Source organism: Papio anubis, chromosome 4, assembly GCF_008728515.1.
Source record: "Papio anubis isolate 15944 chromosome 4, Panubis1.0, whole genome shotgun sequence".
In the NCBI taxonomy this organism is placed as follows: domain Eukaryota; kingdom Metazoa; phylum Chordata; class Mammalia; order Primates; family Cercopithecidae; genus Papio; species Papio anubis.
In genome coordinates this window covers 67,464,406-67,486,085 of record NC_044979.1, presented here as the reverse complement: position 1 = coordinate 67,486,085, position 21,680 = coordinate 67,464,406, and the positions used below count along the sequence as shown (strand labels likewise).

General features: G+C 36.4%; 2 long non-coding RNA genes across 7 annotated transcripts in view; one reads left to right on the top strand and one right to left on the bottom strand.

Moving 5' to 3' along the window:
- Window positions 1-21,680, bottom strand: part of LOC103883093 — a 145,814-nt gene that overhangs the window by 15,325 nt on the left and 108,809 nt on the right. For 2 of the 5 annotated variants that reach the window (XR_645191.4, XR_001901052.3), the window contains 3 exons: window positions 20,549-20,623; window positions 18,737-18,852; window positions 157-258 (listed from right to left, as the gene is read on the bottom strand). This is a non-coding gene — a long non-coding RNA (uncharacterized LOC103883093). Of the gene's footprint in view, window positions 1-156; window positions 259-15,679; window positions 16,109-18,736; window positions 18,853-20,548; window positions 20,624-21,680 lie in introns of those variants that run through there. The other 3 variants (XR_004183196.1, XR_645192.4, XR_004183197.1) reach the window with 3 other exon arrangements.
- LOC103883092 overlaps window positions 11,846-21,680 on the top strand; it is a 60,848-nt gene continuing 51,013 nt past the window's right edge. The window contains exons 1-4 of one of the 2 annotated variants that reach the window (XR_002521105.2): window positions 11,846-11,926; window positions 12,641-12,786; window positions 15,579-15,722; window positions 16,831-16,967. This is a non-coding gene — a long non-coding RNA (uncharacterized LOC103883092). The remainder of the gene's footprint in view (window positions 11,927-12,640; window positions 12,787-15,578; window positions 15,723-16,830; window positions 16,968-21,680) is intronic. The other variant, XR_002521106.2, reaches the window with a different exon arrangement.

Sequence of the window (21,680 nt, the reverse complement as noted above, 5' to 3'; positions counted from 1 at the left end):
TTAGGACTGAAGAAGTATGTAAGAGTAAAAATTATGGTGTCCTAAACTTCTTTAATGACCTCACTGAATAGTAGGTGAGCAGAACATGTGCTTTGCTTTATTTCAGCTACACAAGTTGCCCTGGCTGTTTTTAGCTTGCCTTCCCCTAAGCCTTACCTGTGGTTCCAAGTAAACAGAGAATATACATCTGAATCTAATACATATACACATGCTTCAGCACTTTCTCATAAATACAATTTCTAGCCAAATAAAAATGACCTGAAATTGAAAGAAGAAAAATGTTAATTTTTTTAAGCTTAGAGCCTATTTTTTTTGCAGTCCTACTCTGGCTATGTTAACAAGGTTATCTATTTTAAGCAACCCCTCGGCCCCTTTTGAAACTCCACAGCATCGCATGTGTGCAGGGTATACACATACACTCACACCAAGAAGTCTGTTTTTTGAAAAAGAAAATGAATTTACATTGGGTATATCTCCTAATGTTATCCCTCCCCCTTCCCCCCTCCCCCCTCCCCCCACTCCACGATAGGCCCTGGTGTGTGATGTTCCCCACCCTGTGTCCAAGTGTTTCATTGTTCAATTCCCACTTACGAGTAAGAACATGCAGTGTTTGGTTTTCTGTCTTTGCCATAGTTTGCTCAGAATGCATGGCTCATGTATACATATGTAACAAACCTGCACGTTGTGCACATGTACCCTAGAACTTAAAGTATAATAACAAAAAATAAAAATAAAGAATAAATAATAATAATAAAAAGAAAATAAATTGCACTGAACTGAAATAACTACATATGCCTTCCAATCTAACTACTCATAGTTTCAGAGACTACAGACAAGAGTAAATTTTGTCATAAAAGGAGAGAGGACTGGACTTAGAATTGAAGCTCCAGGTTTAAACTCAGATTCTAACCTTCTAACCCTTACTAGATGTATCATTTATATCGTGTGTGTGCGTGTGTGTGTGTGTGTGTGTATAGGAGTTTCCAAATGCAGTCAGTACAAGATTATTTTCAAGAATAAGTAAATGGAGTAAAGATAATATACGAGCAGGAAATGAAATAAAATCATTGTAAGATCAGTACTCAAATAGTGAGCAATCACCTTAATACTTTATTGTAGGCCACAAACGTGGCTCTGAGCTTTCTAGAAGGCCTGTTAAAAAGCATGGTCTATTACATGATTGACAGAGTACATAAGACTAAAACAAAGTTTTTCATGAGAAGTGCAACTATTACTGGTATTGAGTTTAGGGAGAAATTTTTTCTATCAAGTTTCTATAATGAGGATTAATGCAGTGAACAATGTCCTCTAAACAGCCTTAGAATAAATGTAAGAATTTGTTTCTTATCATGTACTTCACACACCTCAGTGTAAGTCAAAGTACAATGTTCCAAAAGTACAATGCCATAAAACCAGCTCTACAGAACAGATTAAGTGATGCCTTAGGTACACAGTCCTTTGATGGAGGCTTAAAGTATCCAGAGTGGAAGTCACAAATGGGCAGAAAATAGATCCATAGATATATTTTCATTGGTTCATGAGCTTTGGGGGGTTTTCCCACATTTAAACTGGGAAATTTCAAATAAGATTCAATAGCGGGGTTTGTTTTTATTTAGTAGCTCTAGTCCCACATGAAGCAATGATTGGGAACTAAAGATCAGCCATTGTCCCCTGTCTTCCCACTGCAGTCATCAACTCTGCCTGTTTGGCCCCTATACTCACATGAGTTTGAAACTCTTGACCTGGAGGAATGGGCAGAGTATGTTTACTCAACACAGTACAGCATCAATATTTCTCTCAACAAGCTTTGACTCAGTATTGAACAGCAGCAAAATTCACTGTGTGGCCTTAAGCAAGAGATTTCATCATTGTTCAGACTCCATTTCCCCATCTTGGAGTTATTGCGAGGATTAAATGAGATGTTTTCAAAAGCACTTGACTGCTAATTACTATTCCAATGAACCACATTATTACCAGGAATTATCCACAATACTAGTTTATTTCATCTTAATTAGAATGGACTCAATAATATTTTCCTTACCATGTTACTTCTGGCTTTTTCATAAACTTCTAGGAATTCTGTTGCCTATTAGAATGGACATCTCTTGTATTACACCTCAAATCTCTTAGTCCCACCTGTTACTCCAGCCACCGCTGAATGACAAGTTCAATGGAGGTTTAACCTGCATAATGTAGGTGCCACTGGACAGCCTTTGCCTGGGGGTCTACAGAACACACCTCTTGCTCCCTGTCCCAGGGATCCTCTGACATGCAGCATAATATGCCATTAGAAACCAGCTTGGCACTCCTCATGTACATCCCAGAAGTTTAATGTCCTTGGAACCATCCTCAACAAGTGAGCGAATGAGGATTGATGGTTAAATATTCCCCCCTACCCTTTGTGCTGTGGATGGACAGTTCTAAAACAGGTTTTATAAAACTCCTCAGAAAGTCCCAGCAATAATCAAGTGCCAGTCACTCATGTCAGTGGCCACCTCAGTTACACATTATCCTTTTGTCTTTCCCTTCTTCCCTGGTTCAATTACCCTGTACCTCACACTAGCTCTCTAAAATCACTTCAAGAAAACCCCTTGTACATAAACTTGTGTCTCCAGCTTTGCTTTCAGAGAAGTTCAGGTGTAGATACTATCCAAAATATGCTCTCAGATAGAAATCATCCTCTACAGGACCAATCAAAAACTGAAAAGATAATCCACAGAATGAGTGAAAATTCTTGCAAATAATATACCTGATAAAAGATTTGTAAGACATACAAATGGCCAATAAGCACATGAAAAGCTGTTCAATATCATTAGTCACTATGAAAGTGTAAATCAAAACTACAATGAGATGGTTATACTAAAAAAAACCATTCTTAGTCACAAGAATGGTTATAATAAAAAAATCAAATAACAACAAGTGTTGACAACAAGTGTTGTCAACAAGTGTTGACAACAACAAGTGTTGACAAGTGGAAAAATTGGAACCTTCATATACTGTTCATGGGAATGTAAAACAGTACAGCCACTTTGGAAGACACTCTGGCAATTCCTCAAAATTTTAAAATGCAGTTACCGTGTGATCCAACAATTCTACTCCTAGGTATGTACTCAAGAGAAACAAAAACATATGTCCACACAAAAACTTGTAGACAAGTGTTCATAACAACATTATTCATAATAGTCAAAAAGTGGAAACAACCCAAATGTCCATCAACTGATGAATACATAAAATACGGTATATACGGTATATACATACAATGGAACATTATTCAGCAAAAAATAAAAATAAAATAAGAAATACTGACACATGCTACAACCTGGATGATCCTTGAAACATTATGCTAAGTCAAAGGAACCAGCCACAAAGGACCATAAACTGTTTGCCTCAGTTATATGAAATGTCCAGAATAAGCAAATATATAGACAGAAAAATTAGTCATTGCCTAGCTCTGGTGGGCATGAGGGATTGGGAGGTTCAGCTAAGGGACATAGGGTTTCTTTTGGGGATAATAAAAGTATTGTAAATTTGATTTGTGGTATTGAATGCACAACTCCATAAATATACTAAAAGCCATTCAACTGTATACTTTAAATGGGTGAATTGTATGGTTATATAAATTATACATCAATAGACCTATTGAAAATAGAAATAATCATATTTTTTAGCGTATAACAGCCTATAAATTGTGGTTGCTGATCTTTATTACAAAACACCACTGGATTCTCCATTTGCCCATTTCTTCAATTGCAGGGAAATTTTCAACCGGTTCAAAGAGCAGTGTTCACAGCAAAGAACATTTCTGCCACATTGTTTAGCTCTACCTTTCTGGCTTTCTCGAAATCTTATGGCAGTTCTGTCATCTATTATATAGGACATCTGTAGTTTGACCACAAACTCAACATGATTGTAATGGTCATTTAAAATAAATATAATAAGGACAGTCACATTTTGTCACCCAGATCCCTGCCATGCCCACTTCCACTGTGACCATCCTTCCCTCCCACATAGCCATGATTAAATTCATCTTCACATCCTTACTCTTACACAACAACCACGTGATTAAATTCAGGCTTAGAATACTTTGAGGTTATCATGACTGAGGACTGAAACTTTGGAAGTGAGTGGTAAGGTAGCCTCACACACAAACTTTGAATCATGAAACATGAAGCAAGATGGGCATCTCCATTTAGTCAACATCAAAAACAACATAGGAAGAATGGAAAGGTTGATGAGAACTTCATTCATATTTGCTTCACTGTGAATCACTCTGAACACCCTATGCCTTGGATTCTACTTTATATCTCATTCTCAGGGAAGAAGAAAGAATGAGTGTTCATGCCTTTCTGGAAAAGGATATTTTACTGTATTTCAGCATAACTATAGCCATTTCTGACATTCATGCTAGTCCAGTCCAAATCTTCTGAAGTTCCATTCATGAGTATTCTTAGCCTTATACTGTAAGAAATTTATGCCAAGAAGTTATTGTCATGGTAACAGAAGTAGAAGATGCATTGCCTACAATCTTAGCTCTTGGTTAAAAGAGCAGCTGTATTTTTCAGAAAGAGTTTAAGAATGGCATTAGAGTTAAATTTCTCAATTTTAACTTTAGAAAATATTGTCCAGACAAACAGTGAATCACATAGAGCCAGTGAATTGAAATAAGCTGACTTAACTGCCTAATGTCAGTCTGGTGAGTAATGGAAACCTGATACAAAAGAGATGGTTCAAGAATTAAGATAAGTTTCATTGGATGGTACCAATTATTGCTACTATTATTTCTAGTTTCTGTATTTTCTTCCCTCCTGGACCTTAGGCCAGACCTGCTGGGAAACTGAAAGAGTGGAGAAACAAAACATGCTTATCATAATCTCTTTTCAAGCTGTGCATGGAGTTATTGCAGTTTTAGTTCAGAAACAGGCTGACTTTAACTACAGGGAAGAGGCCTATCCCTCACTTCCTCCTCTCAATTTTCAGACCAAGAGGGCTTAGAAATAGAGATTTAGCTTTTCACCTTCTTCAAATTAAAAAAAAATTAATTTACCCCATCAGAAAAAGAAACCTTACCCCACTTATACATTATACATATTTATTATTGTGTGCATACTATATACACTATAAACAGACACAGAAATAGAAATTATAAATGAAAAGATTAAAATGGAATAAGTAACATTTCAAGCAGATTATTGTGTCTATTAGCAGTAGCAGAGCTGTTTTTCTTACACTGAAAATAACAATACTTTGTGAGATAAAACCAGGGCAGAGTAATCACCTCATAACAGCAAAAAAGAAAACTCGTACTTAGAATAGTGTCTATTCTGCCACTTTCTTGCTGTTCATTTGTGTTAGGATAATCGTGCATATACAGTATCTTTCCTAGAATATTTTATAGTCATTTAGTCACATTGTAAAGGTCGGTTTAGTTAAATTTAGAAAATGTGATCTGTAACTTTTCTTAACCAGCACAAGTAACATGCTAAATATTGCAATATGCTTAAAATAGACTGAGAATCTAGTCTGTGACCACTGAATCTTCCATTTTTAGACTTCCCTTAGGATATACAATTGTTGCACATACAGAGTCAAGGTGCCACAGTCAATCTGTTAATTGAAAGCGAGTAAATCTTAATTTTTTTCTTATTAGATTATTATTAGACTTTTTAAAAAGGAAATGTTCTAATATTTCCTCTTATTTTCCCTTGGATCATCTTGTATACACGTTAGTATATACTGTTCTCATTTTAGAGAATTCTGCTTTAGAAGTCAGTCTAGTAAAAAGCTCTTTGATTATTTTAAATCCTTGTCATTAAAAATGGATTTTGCTGCATGCTACAAAAAGCCCAAAGAGTTAAGGAAGATCGAAGCTTATTTCCTTTTCACATAAACAAAGTTTGAATATAAGCAACCAAGAGCTCCCTTGGCACAGGGTCCTTCTGTCTTGTTTCTCTAACATCACTGCTGTACATGCTCCCCAGTCATGGTCTAAGACGGATCCTGGAGCCCCAGACATCACGTCTGTATTCCATTCCACAATAAAGAGAAATGCACAAAGGACACTGGTCATGAGTTTTGTACAACAGTTTGATAACATCCCACTGGTGAGAAATTACTGGAAAGACCACACCTAACTGTGAAGAATAGTCAGAGTCCTATTATGAAAGAGGACAGTGAAGGATCTCAGCCACAATGCATAAAGATGTATAAATATATATACAAAGGAACAAAGCAGCATTAACCTCTTACTCTACCACTATGGTCCATCTGAAAAAAACAAACAAACAAACTTGGTCTGCAATGACGATCTAGTCAAAATGATCCATAGACCAGTTATATTCTCCAGAAGACCAGTGCTTCTCGAACACATAATATAACAATACATTTAGAAGTGATCAAATTCCACAAAATACATTCATATTTCTGATTACAGTGTACTTTAAGAACTACAGGATTTTATGGTAACAGACAACTTTTTTCCCCCATAAGCAACTTTATCTGCCTTCTAAGGAGAATACAGAGCTTTGCTTTGATGACTGCCTTTCTGAGTTCATGTACACAATGTTACAGGTGGCAGTCAGATCAGAACTGAATTGATCTGTATAATAGAAGGCAAAAGGTATGAGTTGAAGGAGGGCAGGGAGCAGAATACAGTAAGAAAGAAGATGGGGCATGAAAGCAGATTATTAATAGGAAAAGGAAAGATTCCATGGCAGAACTACTGAGATTTTATTTAAAACAGATTTTTAAACTGTTTCCTGTAGGGCGTAAGATATAAATACACTCCTTCCTCTTCCTTCCTTCAGTAAAACCTATTGTGTTCATTCATGCAATTCTTGCAACTACTTCTCGGTGAGAAACTTGAATTCTGAATTCTGCCTTCAGTTGACTTTGGTCTCTATTAGAACAGATTCATGGACCCACGAATTAGAGGACAAGGAAGTGCAAGTATCAGAATGACAATAATAATGGGCAAATAAATAGAGATCAGGGCATTTTCGGTAATGCCGAATTTATATATGATTAGATAAAACTGAAAAATATTTTCTTACCCTCCATATTTGCTCTAATAGAATTGGAATTTAAATATAGATCCATTTATATACCTTGATACATTTTAAAATGCCTTTCAAATTTAAATTGAATATTTTGCTTGAGGTTACAGAGATTCACCACTGTAAAATCTTCAGAGTTCATTTAAGTAAATACACTGTAGTTTAAGGGATTGAATAAGAAACTTCCTATAAATAGGATCTGACTGAACAAAGCAGAAGCAGGAGAAAATGGGTAGAGAAAATGATGCTCATTCAGAATGAAGGGGAGCAGCAGCAGGCTTACTGCAGGGACTGAGCCAGGCAGCTCTACACCACTAAACTAAAGGTTGGAAGAACCCACTAATCTGTATAGAATCAGGCTGGATCTTGGTCAGGAGAGAGGTCACTTCTAAGAGAGCTGAAATAAAAGGTCAGCACAGACAGACTCAGGCACAGTGGCCATGTAGACAGTACTGATTGAATAACACAACTTCTATCCAGAGCACACTTATCCCATCCACAGAATGGGCCAATGGTGACCACATGGCCAGTGACAAATTAATTACATATAAGCAGAAGTTGCAGGTGGGACTTTTGGGAAAGCTTTCTCAAAGGGAGAGAAGCAAGTGACGCCCACTTTGCCTTTCCCCTTCTCCCTAGAAAGAAAAAGCTACAGCCATCATTTTACAATCACAAGACTGAAAAGCACACTTTAAAGATGGCAAATGGAGAACACAAAAAGAGCCTGGGCCTGGGCCACTGAGGAAAACTTTGAGCAGCTGCACTAGCCCTGGACTATGAACCTTCAGACATGCTAAGTGAAAGGAACGAAGGAAGGAAGGAAGGAAGGAAGGAAGGAAGGAAGGAAGGAAGGAAGGAAGGAAGGAAGGAAGGAAGGAAGGAAGGAAGGAAGGAAGGAAGGAAGGAAGGAGAGGAGAGGGAGAGGGACTCTTACTTGTTTAAACTACTGCTGCTTTGGTTTTGCATTACTAAGAGCTGAATCAATCAATAACTGATTAGGATAGAATTTGGTTCCTGAAAGCAGGATACTGCAAGTAACAGAACCTAAAACATGAAGTTGCCTGAAAGGAGGAGCTACAACCAACTGTTGGAGACCCAGACATCCCATGCTGCAATATGGAAGCCTTTGCTATGTGGCAGCAGAACACTTGATCAAAGCGTGGCTTGACCATTCCAGATCACAGACTGGGAGTTCAACACAGGATGTAGTTTTTACATTGTTGAGACATTTCAGAATGTGGGAATACGATGGTTAATTCTTGCAATTTTCAACCAAGTTCAACAACCCAAAAAAGGATAAATTCAGACTAGAGTGAGCCAGTCTGCTTGCAGAGATGGAAAGTAGTACAGCATTACTGAGATACACTCCACTTGCAGCAAGCAATCTAGATTGACTGCGAGTTCCCAAGTAGGATGCTTGCAGGGTGAAAAAGCCAATTGCTTCCGTATCCCATATTGAAACTCTTACAAGTTGTGAAGTGGCAGCCTTGACAGAAAATGAGGTTGGTGACCCTGGACTTACTTAAGCACTTTCCATTAAAAGTTCTCTGGCAGAAAAAGAACTTGGCCTATAGTAGGGATGGTCACACCGCCAAGAGGATATTTCAAATTCCTGCAAAGTAGCAGCCTTTAAGCTAATGAGAATGTTCAAAACAGAAGCCAAACACCAACAATTCTCAGGCTTCAAACTTAGGCAAATTTGTTGGAGCTTCTTGCACTTAAATCTATTGGACACAATTAGACTATAAACCTGCTATGTTTCTGAGGGAACCAAAGTGGAAAAACAAAACAAAACAAATAAACAAACAAACAAAAAAATCACCAAGCCTAACTGGCAATGGGCAGTAAGTAATCCTAAGACAATCAGTCATTAAAGCCATAGTGAGAGCAGCATACTATAAACAGAGAAACACTCAGAGAACCAAAAAAAAAAAAAAAGAGAGAGAGAGAAATAGATCTTTAAATTACAAATCTAACAACATATTTTTAATTCATTAGAAGATCACAATTGGAAGATAAATTTGAGGAAATAAACCAAAAGAGATTAAAAATAAAAAAGAAGGAAAATAAACCTGAAAAAAGACACGGAATAATAAACAAACTAGGGAAAAAGATAAAATGAGAAAGCCCAGAGAATCTAACAGTCAAATAACAGCAGAATCAAAAAGAAAGCACTGAGGAGGGAGAAGAGTAGGAAATAAATTGTTTTAAAAAGTTTATATGTCCAAATTAAACTGACCCATCAAGTTCTCAACACTAGATGTTATAAGTGGATCTCCAGTAAGACATATTACTGCAAAATTTCAAAATAGTTGAAACAAACAGATCCCACAAGTGTCCAGAGGAAAAAAAAAAAAAGCAGATCTCAGTCAAATGATTAGGAGAGAGAATAGCTTCAGATTCAAAACTGGAAGCAATTCTTCAAAACTCTGGTAAAGTTATTTCTGGCCCAGAATTCTCTATCTAGCCAATGATCCAGCCATTGTGTGAAGGTGGAAATAAAGACATTATCAGACCTGTAAAATCTAAAATTTTAACCTCATGCCCCCTCACTCTGGAAAATACAAAGGATACACTGCATCAGAAATGAGGGAGTAAACAAATAATGAGAGATCTGAGATATAGGAAATAAGAAATACAACACAATAATGAGAGATTTGAGGTATAGGAAATAACAAATAATGAGGGATTTGAGTTATAGGAAATAAAAAATACAACACAAAAGAAAAATGAAAGAAATCATATGGATGAGAATATAAGGAGATGCTGAGACACCATCTGTGCTACCAGTCCATATTGGGGTAGGTTATAACTTTCCAGGAAAGACTTTTTCAGGAAGATTAATTTGATAGAATATCTAATATAAATGAGAATAAAACCTTGGAAATATAATTTGGGGTTGTTATTAATTAATAACTATTAAAACAAATTAAATATGGTCTGAGAAGGACTTTGTACTTCTATATTTGAGTCCTTGTGGATGAACTGTAACCTAGCTTAATAGACAAAACTGAAAACCTAACTTAATAGTATGCACTGGTAACAATAGCTGAGTGTTGGCCAATTCCAGCGGCCATACTTCAACCACTCATTGACTTCTGAAAGTTCAAACTGTGTTCAAATAAGGCAAAGGCTGAGCTGTAACCAATCTTGCTGTTTCTGTACCTCACTTCTGATTCCTGTACGTAACTTTACCTTTTTGTCTATAAATTTGTTCTGAACACAAAGCCACCCCGGGAGTCTCTGAGAATCTGTCATGACTCTGGGGGCTGCCTGATTCTCAAATTGTTCATAGCTCATAACATTACAAATCAAGCAAATAGACAAGAGAAAAAGGCTATTTTTAAAGAGATGTTTAATCCAGGCGAAATAAAAAAAAAGTTGTGTAAAAAAGGAAAGAAATCATACTTTAACATGGCTCTTCTCCAAAAATGTATATCTATAAGAAACAATTGAATCTTAATTTAACCAAAAAAGCTTAATTTAACCATAAAAAGCTGTAGTTATATTATGAGAATTGAAAGATGAGAAATCACATGCTGGCGGGGAGGGAATACTGAGAAAGAGAGCTGAATCTTCATATTCCATAGTGGAAAATCAATTGAATCACATGTTTTAGAAATGTAGAGATAAGGACAAGAAAAATCAACTCAAAGTATTAAAAGTGGTCGCCTCTAGGGAAAAGGAAATGGAGGTCAGGAGGAATGGGCACTACTGTCTTCATTAACAAACTTTCTAGTTAGTGACTCCCTAAATTATGTGTAGTGTAACTTGAGTTAAAAATAAATACACAAATACTCAATAATACAAACATTCTAATGGAAAAATAGGCAAAATGCATTGAGACATTTCAACACATAAATAATAAACACATTAAATGTTCTCAGTCACACTAGCAACTAAAGAAATGCTACAAGATATTTTTCAACTATTATTATTATTATTATTATTATTAGGAAAGACCAATATTAACAATGATAACCTGTTTGGGTAAGATATATAGAAACACTATTACACTACTGACGTAAGTAGAAACTGATACAACTCTCAGTAATGTTCTATAGAGTAATTTCAAAAGTCTTAAAATGTTTACATCCTTTGACCTTGTAATTCCAGACACTGGAATTTATTCTAAAAAGTAATCAGAAATGTGCCAAAGATTTATGTACAAGGATGTTTTTCATCAGTTTGTTCACAATAACAAAAAACTGAAAACAACTGTTATATCCAACAATAGCAGAATGCACATATACAATATAAAATGCAATATTTTGCTTTTGTTAAAAGTGATGATGTAGATCATGTTATAGATCATATAGGCCTAGAGAAATGAAAACAGGTATTTTAGGTGAAAAAAAGTAGATTACAGAATAATATACCTAATGAGTTCTTATTTTTGTTAAAATAACTGTGCCTTATTGCATAAGAAAAATCAAAAGATATGTAACAAAATTCTCTGTCTCTCTATATATGGTATTTAGATTTTTTCTAATTAATACACGTATTAATAAAACACCAAGAAGAGTAGTCAATGTAGAGTATGCCCTACTTATAAATGTTGACAATGATTAGTTATAATCATTATCTGTAATTTCTAATTTTTCTACAACTACTTTTTACTTAGGCATTTAAAACTCTAAATGGAAATTAAAATAATACATTATGGGTCTCAGTAAGGGCCTAACTCCCACTTCAAAACTTTTGTGATACCCAGGCAGAATACAGATAGTCCTTATATGCATGAAAACCATGAGAGTCCTCAGAATAAAGGATGAATTTCACTTTGAGAACTATGAGTCTTTTGAGAATGGAGACAAAGACTGCCCCCAATAATTGCACTGGAAAAAACAGATGGAGAAAGAAAAGTTGAAGAGGTAAGAAAATAGGTACCTCTAGTAGTCAGACCCCTAGTAGGAAACAAAATGGCACTGTCTGATGGAGTAATTAAGTATAATTTATTAAAGGAACCATTTACAAAACTGTGAGCAAGGCTCAGGGGAACCAACAAGGGAAGGTGCAGTGTTCACAGCCAGAAACAGCAGAGTGCTTCTACTGTATTTCAGCCAGAAGGGACAATGAGAGGGACCAATTACTTCTCCCCTGAGAAAATGGCTGTCTGTAGAGGGTCCACGTGACAAGCTGTGGCTTTGGTTAGAGGGATGTAACCATCCTACAGCAACTTAGCAATACAGCCAGTACACTACATACTTCTGCTTCACTGTCCTTTTATTCTTGATCTTCTGATGGAGTCTCCCATTGCCCAAACTTAATTAGCAGCCAGGGGACAAAGAAATTCATGTTGCTCAGAGTCCCAGTGCAAAGAATAGCATTAAAAAGCATATAGAGTGCTTCTGGAGGAGCAAATGTTAAGTATTCAACCAAGTATCCCATTCTGGGGCATGGGTTGCATTAGAGAAGAATGTACTTGTCCATCCCTCACCAGTGCTTTTACTTGCCACTCTAATCCTGTAGCAAGGATTATCAGATACTATATAAAAGAAATATTCTGTCACATGCCTAGGGTTTCTTACATGTCTGACCTTACTGGCATCCTAATAGTCACCCCATTTGTTTTCCCATCTTGGTAGTTAAAGACCATTGATATCATTCCAATGTCTTCAACTTGATGTAAGACCCAGTTTCTTCTGGTCTTCTCCAGTTCTTGCCTAGCTACACCACCATCTCATCTTTTCATGGATGATATTGCTCCTGGCTCAGTGGAAACCTTTTACAGGTAAATGGCAAAGTGACCACTCCTACACTTGTGCATGGAATGAGAACACGCTCTACCCTGTTGAATCAGCCAATATGAGGTAACTGCCTCAACAAACACCAAAATCTTAGTGAGTTTAAACAACAAAGTTTATTTCTTGTTCATGCTATTATAGGTAAGCCAGGGACCCCAACTCAATATTACCACTTAGGAACCCAGCTAACAGAAGACTCTTTTTCAACACATACTTTCCATAATCTCAGAGGCATAGGGAAAACATGGTGAAATATGAAATGGCTCTAAAAGCTTCTTCCTGGAAGTGGCACACATCAATCATCTCAGCTCACATTTTATTGTCCAAAAAAAATCTCATGGCCAAGGCTGAGTTCAAATAGATTGGGAAAAACAATTTGACCAATAAACCTGGAATTACAGAAATTTCATTTTTGAGCATCCCTAATGACTAACATGTATGTTCCAAGATATTTGTTGCACATTCTTCTTAGGAGACCATAACACTGGAAAAATAAATAAAACTATACTATGAGATCAAAAAATTGTCCTTAAAGTAGCAAAGGTTATCACAACTTATTATAGATACCAGCAAACTTTTGAAACTACTGTACCAAGCTGAGAGATTTGTTAGAGGCTGTATAGGGTCAAAAGGCCCTCACAAAATAGTTTCTGCTTTAAGATTTATCTTGAATTGAATAAATATTAACACTATCAGTCACCCTACAAAGCAGCAAATCATGGGCAGAAAATGTGACCTTAGAGGTTAGGCCTTACAATAGAAACAGAAGGTGTCACATTACTCTTTCTGACTTGATAGGGTGTAGAAAATACGGACATGTAACAATGGGACTCTCTTACTTTCTCTGGGTCTCAGCTGAAATGTCATGTGGTCAGAGACACCTAACCTGCACACTTTATACAGAATAGCATCGCCCACCCATCTCTTGATTCTGCTTACTGTTTTATCTTCATAGCACTTATCACCATCTGAAATGTCCTACATTTATTTATATCTGCCTACCTACTAGAATTTAAACTTTAAAAGGAAGATTTTTGATATATCCCCACTGATTAGAAGAGTGCCTAGCATGTAGTAGGAACTTTGCAAACATTTGTGAACAAATGAATGTCTGCATGAGAGCTCTCCCAGGTGTTTGAAGGAAAGGCTAGACTCCTCCTCTGAGAGAGATTCAGCAAGGCCCTGGTGAGAGTCAGAAAGAAGGACTCTACACTGGGAGGAAGCACATGTGATGGGCCTGGAGCTTCCATATTGCATCCATACTGCAAGTCCTATTCCCATAAGAATTTCTGTAATGTACGTCCTTTTTGATAACTCCATGCCTTCACCATGGAGGGCCTTGCTAAATGTTTTCTCCTGGTCTCTAGTATTACACTTCATTCATTTAATGTAGAATAAAGAGAACATTTTATATATATAATATAATATTATATAATATAAAATTAAATATATATATACGTATATAATTTTCTTCTTCTCCTACTCCATAGGAAGTGGGTCTGAACTGGAGTTGGGTCTATGGGCACTGGCTCTCTTAGCACCATGCTCATTCTCCAATAACCTTCCTAAAACTTGCTCATCCTTCCAGTTTCAGATGAGTCATCAACTCAAGAAGCATTGCCTGACCTCTAAACTATGACAAGTACCACTACTAATGCCTTCTTAGTACCCTTTAAATTTCCTCCATCGCATATGTTATGCTGTGAGCTCCAAGTATTCAGGAACCTGCCTATCTAGTTTCTGCTGCATGTCCACTGCCTAACATGGTATCTGGCATGTGCTATCAATATATGCTAAATGAAAAGTTAATGTTGTGAATGAATGAATGAATGAATGAATGAATGAATGAATGAAATTACAGCAATTGAAAAGAATCCATAATCACATCGGGTATTGTCTACATACTGAACAAATAGTTCCTTTACAGGCATGTACTACTGCTTCTCAAATGTGTGGAGATGCTTCTGACATTCATGAAATACAAATTTATTTAAAAGAGTTATTGAAATTGTGTATTTACTGAGTTAGTGAATGCTAAAAATACTACTATTATCATGTAGAAATTCCAGTAATGCTTTGAGTTTTTTAGAAAGATTCTTATCCTTGAAGAAGTTGGAAAATTAGTGAGCTAGAAAAAGGTGATGAAATTAAATTCACATACAAAGAAGTGTGATATAGGCTGTAAATATACTGGCTTCACTATGGTAGGCATGTGGAGTATACAGAAAATTAATTCAGTCATGATTTTGATGAACTCAATATAAATAAAAAAGCAGATTCGGGTTAATTCCTCCCACTAACTATAGATTTTCACTTCCTTTCGATGAGAGTCTCTCAGATGCATCACAATTATATATTGACTCCCAATACAGGTGACAATCTCCTCACCTGCAGCACAGAAACACAAACACACAGCAGCAGACTCTTAGGTGATCTCACATGCATTGTCACCAAACACAAACTCCTAAAACGTTTACTCTATAAAGCAAGAGGATCCGGCCAGATGATCTTTAATATTTTCCCTTACGCTTTTAAATTTCATAACTTTCTAAGAAACCTAGTTGGGAGGTTAATTTCAACTTTGCTCGGAGGAGTATATTAATTAAATCAACTAGAATAGAGTCAATCTAAAATTACTGTAAAGCCTATGGAAACAATCAGGTAGATTATATTCATGACCACTTGTTCTTGCTTTCATAATAAGACAGCATAGTCATTTTCTCAGAGAGGTGAGGATATTTCTGCTTCATCAAGGTCCTAACAAATTTTATAACTTCAGGGGGCTGTTGGAGTGAAGCAATTACGAGCACAAGTTTGGAATTATGCAGACCAAGACTGAACCCTACTTCTCTGTCACTTATGAGCAATTGGTTATTGGACAAATCACTCAAGCACTCTCGGACTATCTTCTTCACTACAAAATGTAGGTAACAATTTATACTTGACAGGATATAGCACAGTGCCTGGCACTTGGAAAACACTGAATAAATGACACCTTCTTACACACTTTTGACCTCATCTTCAACAGACATAATTAAAACAGGTTACCGGCCAAGCTCTTTATTTCTGAGCTACACAACAGGTCTGCCACTTTGGGGCCTTGAAATGAGCAATGATTGTTTTAACCTTCTCATCAATTATAAATAAATGATTAGTGCTGGGCCCAAATCTTGTTAATGACAGGACCCTTGTCTGGACACTTGGATAAAAGGCACACTTCATGCTTGGCAGCAGTCATCCCCCGAAGTGTACATCTGGTGGTCAGAATGAAGAGTCCTTTCCTGAGAGTCTTCCCCAGTAGTCTGATTTCTTATCATTAAGAAAGGGAGGAAAAATCCTTCAGAAGTTTTTATATAGAAGCCTAACATTGTAATGTGTGAACTTATCCAGGAGGCAATTACTATGTTCACATTTTAATTTTAGCAGGATATATTTAAAGTCACATATACAAAGGTATGACACAGATTGCAAGTGCACTTCATCTCTAGTGAGTACAAGTATGGAGTTTAGAGCAAATTAATTCAGTCATAATTTTCATAATTTACTCAATGTAAATGGAGACACAGGCAGATGTAGAATTCATTTAAATGCTTGTATTTTCATATCTTAACAAAGTGGAGGTTTATTTACTGAATTTCTGGCGCACGCTCTCTCTCTCTCTCTCTCTCTCTCTCACACACACACACACACACTTCAAGGATTTTCTATAATAGCCAATAAGTCTATATGTACCAGGGGGTTGAAAGATAAAATACTCTAAGAGACAATTGTACATCCCAGGGATGTTTCTGCAGTTGCTCTATTGAGATCCAAAAATTTGAAACCACCACTGGAGGCCCAAAATTACATAAAGGAATCAACTAAGTGAAATCCTTTTTACAGAAGGCTCTGACTGGACTACGCTCATGGGAACATCAATCTGAATTCTAACCCTAAGGCTAGAAATGGAAAATAATGGAGCAATTTTTCCCTAGAGGAGAAAGCTTTTGATCCCACCACCTGTAAAATGCTTTTGCCTCTGTTCTTTGCAGATTCTGATTTATCCAAGCTCCAAAAGGCCTGACTCTCACAAGAGATGAGATAGCCAGGTTCATCAAATACATGATGTTCCTCTTTCCTGTGCTACCTGCACTCCAATGGGCTTCCTTTAATGGGTGAAAGTACTTAGGTGAGTTAAGAATAGATCCCAAGTTTATTTTGAACCCAGAAGTTCTTAATTTGCTCTCTTTCTAACACATATAATCTCTCTGCCACTGCATTCTCTTGGAGTTTGCTAACAATTCATACTCATTTAATCAATTTCTAACTGTATCTCACTGGCATTTTGAGCAAGAAAATATGGAGTGTGTGGGGGGGGTATTAATTAAACATATTCTAAAGGAATATTTTAGAGTTGCAAGTGCAAAATTTTCATTCTGAAAGGATTCCTACTTTTGGAGAAATTCTGTAAAGAGAATATAGATTGCTAAAGGCAGTTAGTAAATAATGAAGGAGAAGGTGAGGAAAATGAGAGAATTCAAAGGTCAGGAAGTTAGCAAGTTAAACTTGCTATATTTCGCCATAAAGAGAAGCTGGTCATTTTATGAGAATAAGACCATGTGAACGTCAGCTGAGCAAATGGGATTTGTAACAGAAACTATTGGGAAGAAAAGGCAACACTACTGGACTAAAAGAGTATTTCAGAAAGAAAGAAAACATTTTTTCCAGTTATCTGATTTGTTTAATAGATGTGGTTTTTCATCAAATCCATCTCACTGGTTATTATATAGTCATATATTTAATTAAAATATTAAATATAAAATATCCCTAAACATACTAGCTAGATAAAAAGTGAGAAACTCTTTTTAGCATTGATTTCAGTGAGTGGGCTCATATTAGAAAGGTTGTGCCATTTTAAGTATTAATGAAAGTGTACCATGTTTTACAAGGCTCCTACTCCATTATTGTCTGTTCTAAATGCAATATTCATGACCCATGTGATGTACTAGTTGGCCGTATTGTCGATTGATAGGTGCATAATGTGCCATATAAATATATATAAGACATATTCAATTACAGTGAGTTATTTCTTATACACTGTCTGCAATTTATGTTACCTAATTGCTCCATTTAAAAACATAGCTTGCCAGGCGCGGTGGGTTGCTCAGGCCTGTAATCCCAGCACTTTGGGAGGCCGAGGCAGGTGGATCACCTGAGGTCAGGAGTTTGAGAACAGCCTGGCCAACATGGTGAAACCCTGGCTCTACTAAAAATACAAAACATTAGCTGGACATGGTGGCAGGAGCCTGTAATTCCAGCTCCTTGGGTTACTGTGGCAGGAGAATTGCTTGATCGCTGGGGGTGGAGGTTGCAGTGAGCCGAGATCACGCCACTCCACTCCAGCCTGAGCGACAGGGCGACACTCCAAAATAAGCTGTATTTCCATGTATGTGTGGTTCTCATCACAAAATTCCAAAATAAGACACTGGGTACCTACTGGGCACAACACTAGTGGAAATACACCTAATGTCTATTTCTCTATTAAAAGGGAAAATGTGTGCATACAAAATTGGTAAAATGTATGCATATAAAATTGGTATAATAAATCTATGGATCAGAAACTCCACAATGGCTGGTCAGTTTAAATTGAACAAGGAACTGATCAAGCATAGAACAACTGGACCCTATACTCATAGTATTATGTGTACACATAGAACCAAAACTTTCCACCAAGGTCACTGACCAGAGGCTGCTACATGGACTCACTATCAGAACAAAATGCCACAGAACCAACAGGATATAATTCACCAATTTTCTACTCATATATTGTGAATTCAATAGTGACCTTACTATTAAATACATGGATATAGTTGAAGGTAAAGAATTGCAGTTACTACTGCTTTCCTTCATTATGTTGTCAATATAACTAACATCATTTAAACATAGACTTGTACTTACTGACAAATTTTAGTGATAAATCTTGAAATAAGTATTCAGACTTTACATACTTCATGGCAATGAACATCAGAATAGCTTTGATTGGCCACCTTTTGAAACCTCCAATCTTCAGCTTCCTTGAAAAATTAAGAAAAACTCTTATGTAAGTAGAGTATGAATATGGTGAGGGAATAGACTCACCTAATTGTCATTTATTCTCCCAGGCAACTAATTCATTCAGATAAAAAATAACCTACTGTCATGGTAGCATATCTCTATGACAGAAGTTCAGGAATCCAAAACATAATACTAGCCTCTTTATTCTTGCTTTCTACTCTTATCTAGTCTAGTGTTACACATAGTTTAGGCTCCCCTAACCTCTGCATTGCCATAACCTCCACCACTGCCCACCCTCATACATGACTTTACTGTTTTCCATAATATGAATTACACTGATGGTTTCTTTTATGTTTATGTAGAAGCATTTGTTCATTTGTAGTTCTCACCATTTGTTCATTCACTCAACATATATGTAGTTTGTGAGCTGCATCTTTTTTTCAATAAGAACACACACGTAAACAAGAATCAAAAAGACAAGCTATAAGAAGTGTTGGTGGGGATGTGGAGAAAGGGAAACCACTGTACACTGTTGGTGGGAATATAAATTAGTATAGCCATTATGGAAAGAAGTATGGACTTTCCTAAAAAAAAAATAAAAATAGAACTACCATATGATCTAGTAATCCCACTTTTGGGTCTATATTCAAAGTAAATGAACTCAGTATGTTGAAGAGATATCTGCACTCTTACGTTTACTGCAGCTTTATTCACAATTGCCAAGATATGGAAACAACCTAAGTGTCCGTGGATAGATGAGTGGATAGATGAATGGATTAAAAAAAAATGTGTCATATACACAATGGAATATTATTCAACCATGAAAAAGAAGGAAATTCTGTCACTTGTGACAACATGGATAAACTAAGAGGACATTATGCTAAGTGAAATAAGCCAGACACAGAAAGACAAATGGATAATCTCACTTATATGAGGAATCCAAGAAAGCTGAACTCACAGAAGCAGAGGATAGAGCAGTAGTTGCCAGATGCTGAGACATGGAGAAATGGGGAAATGTTGATCAAAGGATACAAACTTTCTGTTATAAAATTAATAAATTCTGGGAATCTGATAAACAGCATGGTAACTATACTTAGTAATAATTCCATACTGTTTACTTGAAATTTACTAAAAGTAGATCTTAAATGTCCTCACTCACCACACGCACACGCGCACACATACACACACACACACACACACACACACACGGTGATGGATATGTTGTTTAATTTTACCACAGTAATTATTACATAATGTATGTCTGTATCAAATCAAGAGTATGTATATGAAAACATGGTACACCTTGAATATATACCATTTTTATCAATTACACCTCAATAAAGCTTGGAGGAAGGAGAAAGAAACTTTTGACCTGCTCTAATACACTCAAAAATGTCACCATTCTGCCAGATATTATGGCAGTGGGGCTGAGAGAGGAAAGGGGGAACAGAAGAAGTGATTAATGGAGCATGAGCCCCAGCCCCCAATCTACAGTCCTGAGGAGAAATCAGAGAGTAGTAGAATGTATGAAAGAATCATCACTGCTGTTGGCTGGCTCCATCCTTTTTATCCATTGAGTTTCCAGGACAGAGCTCCACTGTCCATGAGAAATGGCCCTTAGCAGCATCCTTACCCACAGCCATTTAGAATTATGCTAGCACTGGATTTCCTATTAAAGGGAAACACAAAACAGGTATCTCCTATTTTCTATTTTACCTTTAAACTGTGGCCCCAAAATGAACTGTGTCTTCAACTTCTTCGGTAACTTTCTAAGCAACTGTATTCAGTTCTCTAGGCAAAAGGGAATACGATACATTTAACTAATCATCTTTTTCTTGGACTTAGTTGAGAAAAGGCTTGAACTAATTACATTTACATCAAGATCCTGGAGTTCTACTTGAAACAAAAATATTTACTGAGTGACTGGATTTGGGTCATTTTTCTTGGTGGGTCACATTTTATGCCTTGTGATTGCTTGAATTAAGCTGACAGTTTTATATATAACAGGAGATACATCCTATGGACCTCTTTGGTTTTGGAATGATCTATATTAACCTGCTATTAAGAGAATACTGGTACTGAAAGAAATGAATAGCTTGAGAGTCACCATTTCTTCTCTCATAATAAACATTAGAAGTTGAGACATATGAAAAAACATTTGGAAATGTGTTATATATACCCATCTTTCCTGCAGGCAAAATGACTAAAAGTACCTTTAAAATGTCATGAGTGGGCCACAATTTACATTTCCAAAAATCATGGATGTTTTCAAGCCTATGATAAACTTTATTTGGACACTTAAAAAACAGCCCTCTGTTCAAACTTTATCAACATTCCAAACTTGAATTTACATGCAGAAAGTTTCCTAATTTGGGAGCATTTTTTAAACCTATTGTTGCTGTCTTTAATCATGTACAAGCTGTAGGGAGAATGAAAGAATAGGAATGGATATTTCTAGTTACCTAATGTTTTGTGTTTTTATACCAATAACTTATAAAATGAGGAAATAGTATTTCCTGACATAAAATATTTGGACTTTCACAGAATATAATTTAGCTAGATCATCCATGCCAAAAGTGGCACAAAACATCTTTTACTTTTTTTTCTTAGGTTACTTTTATCAAGGTATAATTTACATACAATAAAATGCATCTATATTATATGTACAAGTCCTATGAGTTTTGACAAATGGGCACAGCCATGTAACCAACTAATCAGCCCTACAACCCAGATATAGAGCATTTCCATCCCACCAAAAGCTCATTCATACTCTCTTGCAATCAATCTCCCAATCCCCAGCCCCAGGCTACCACAAATCCACTCTTGCTATAGATTAGTTTTATCTATT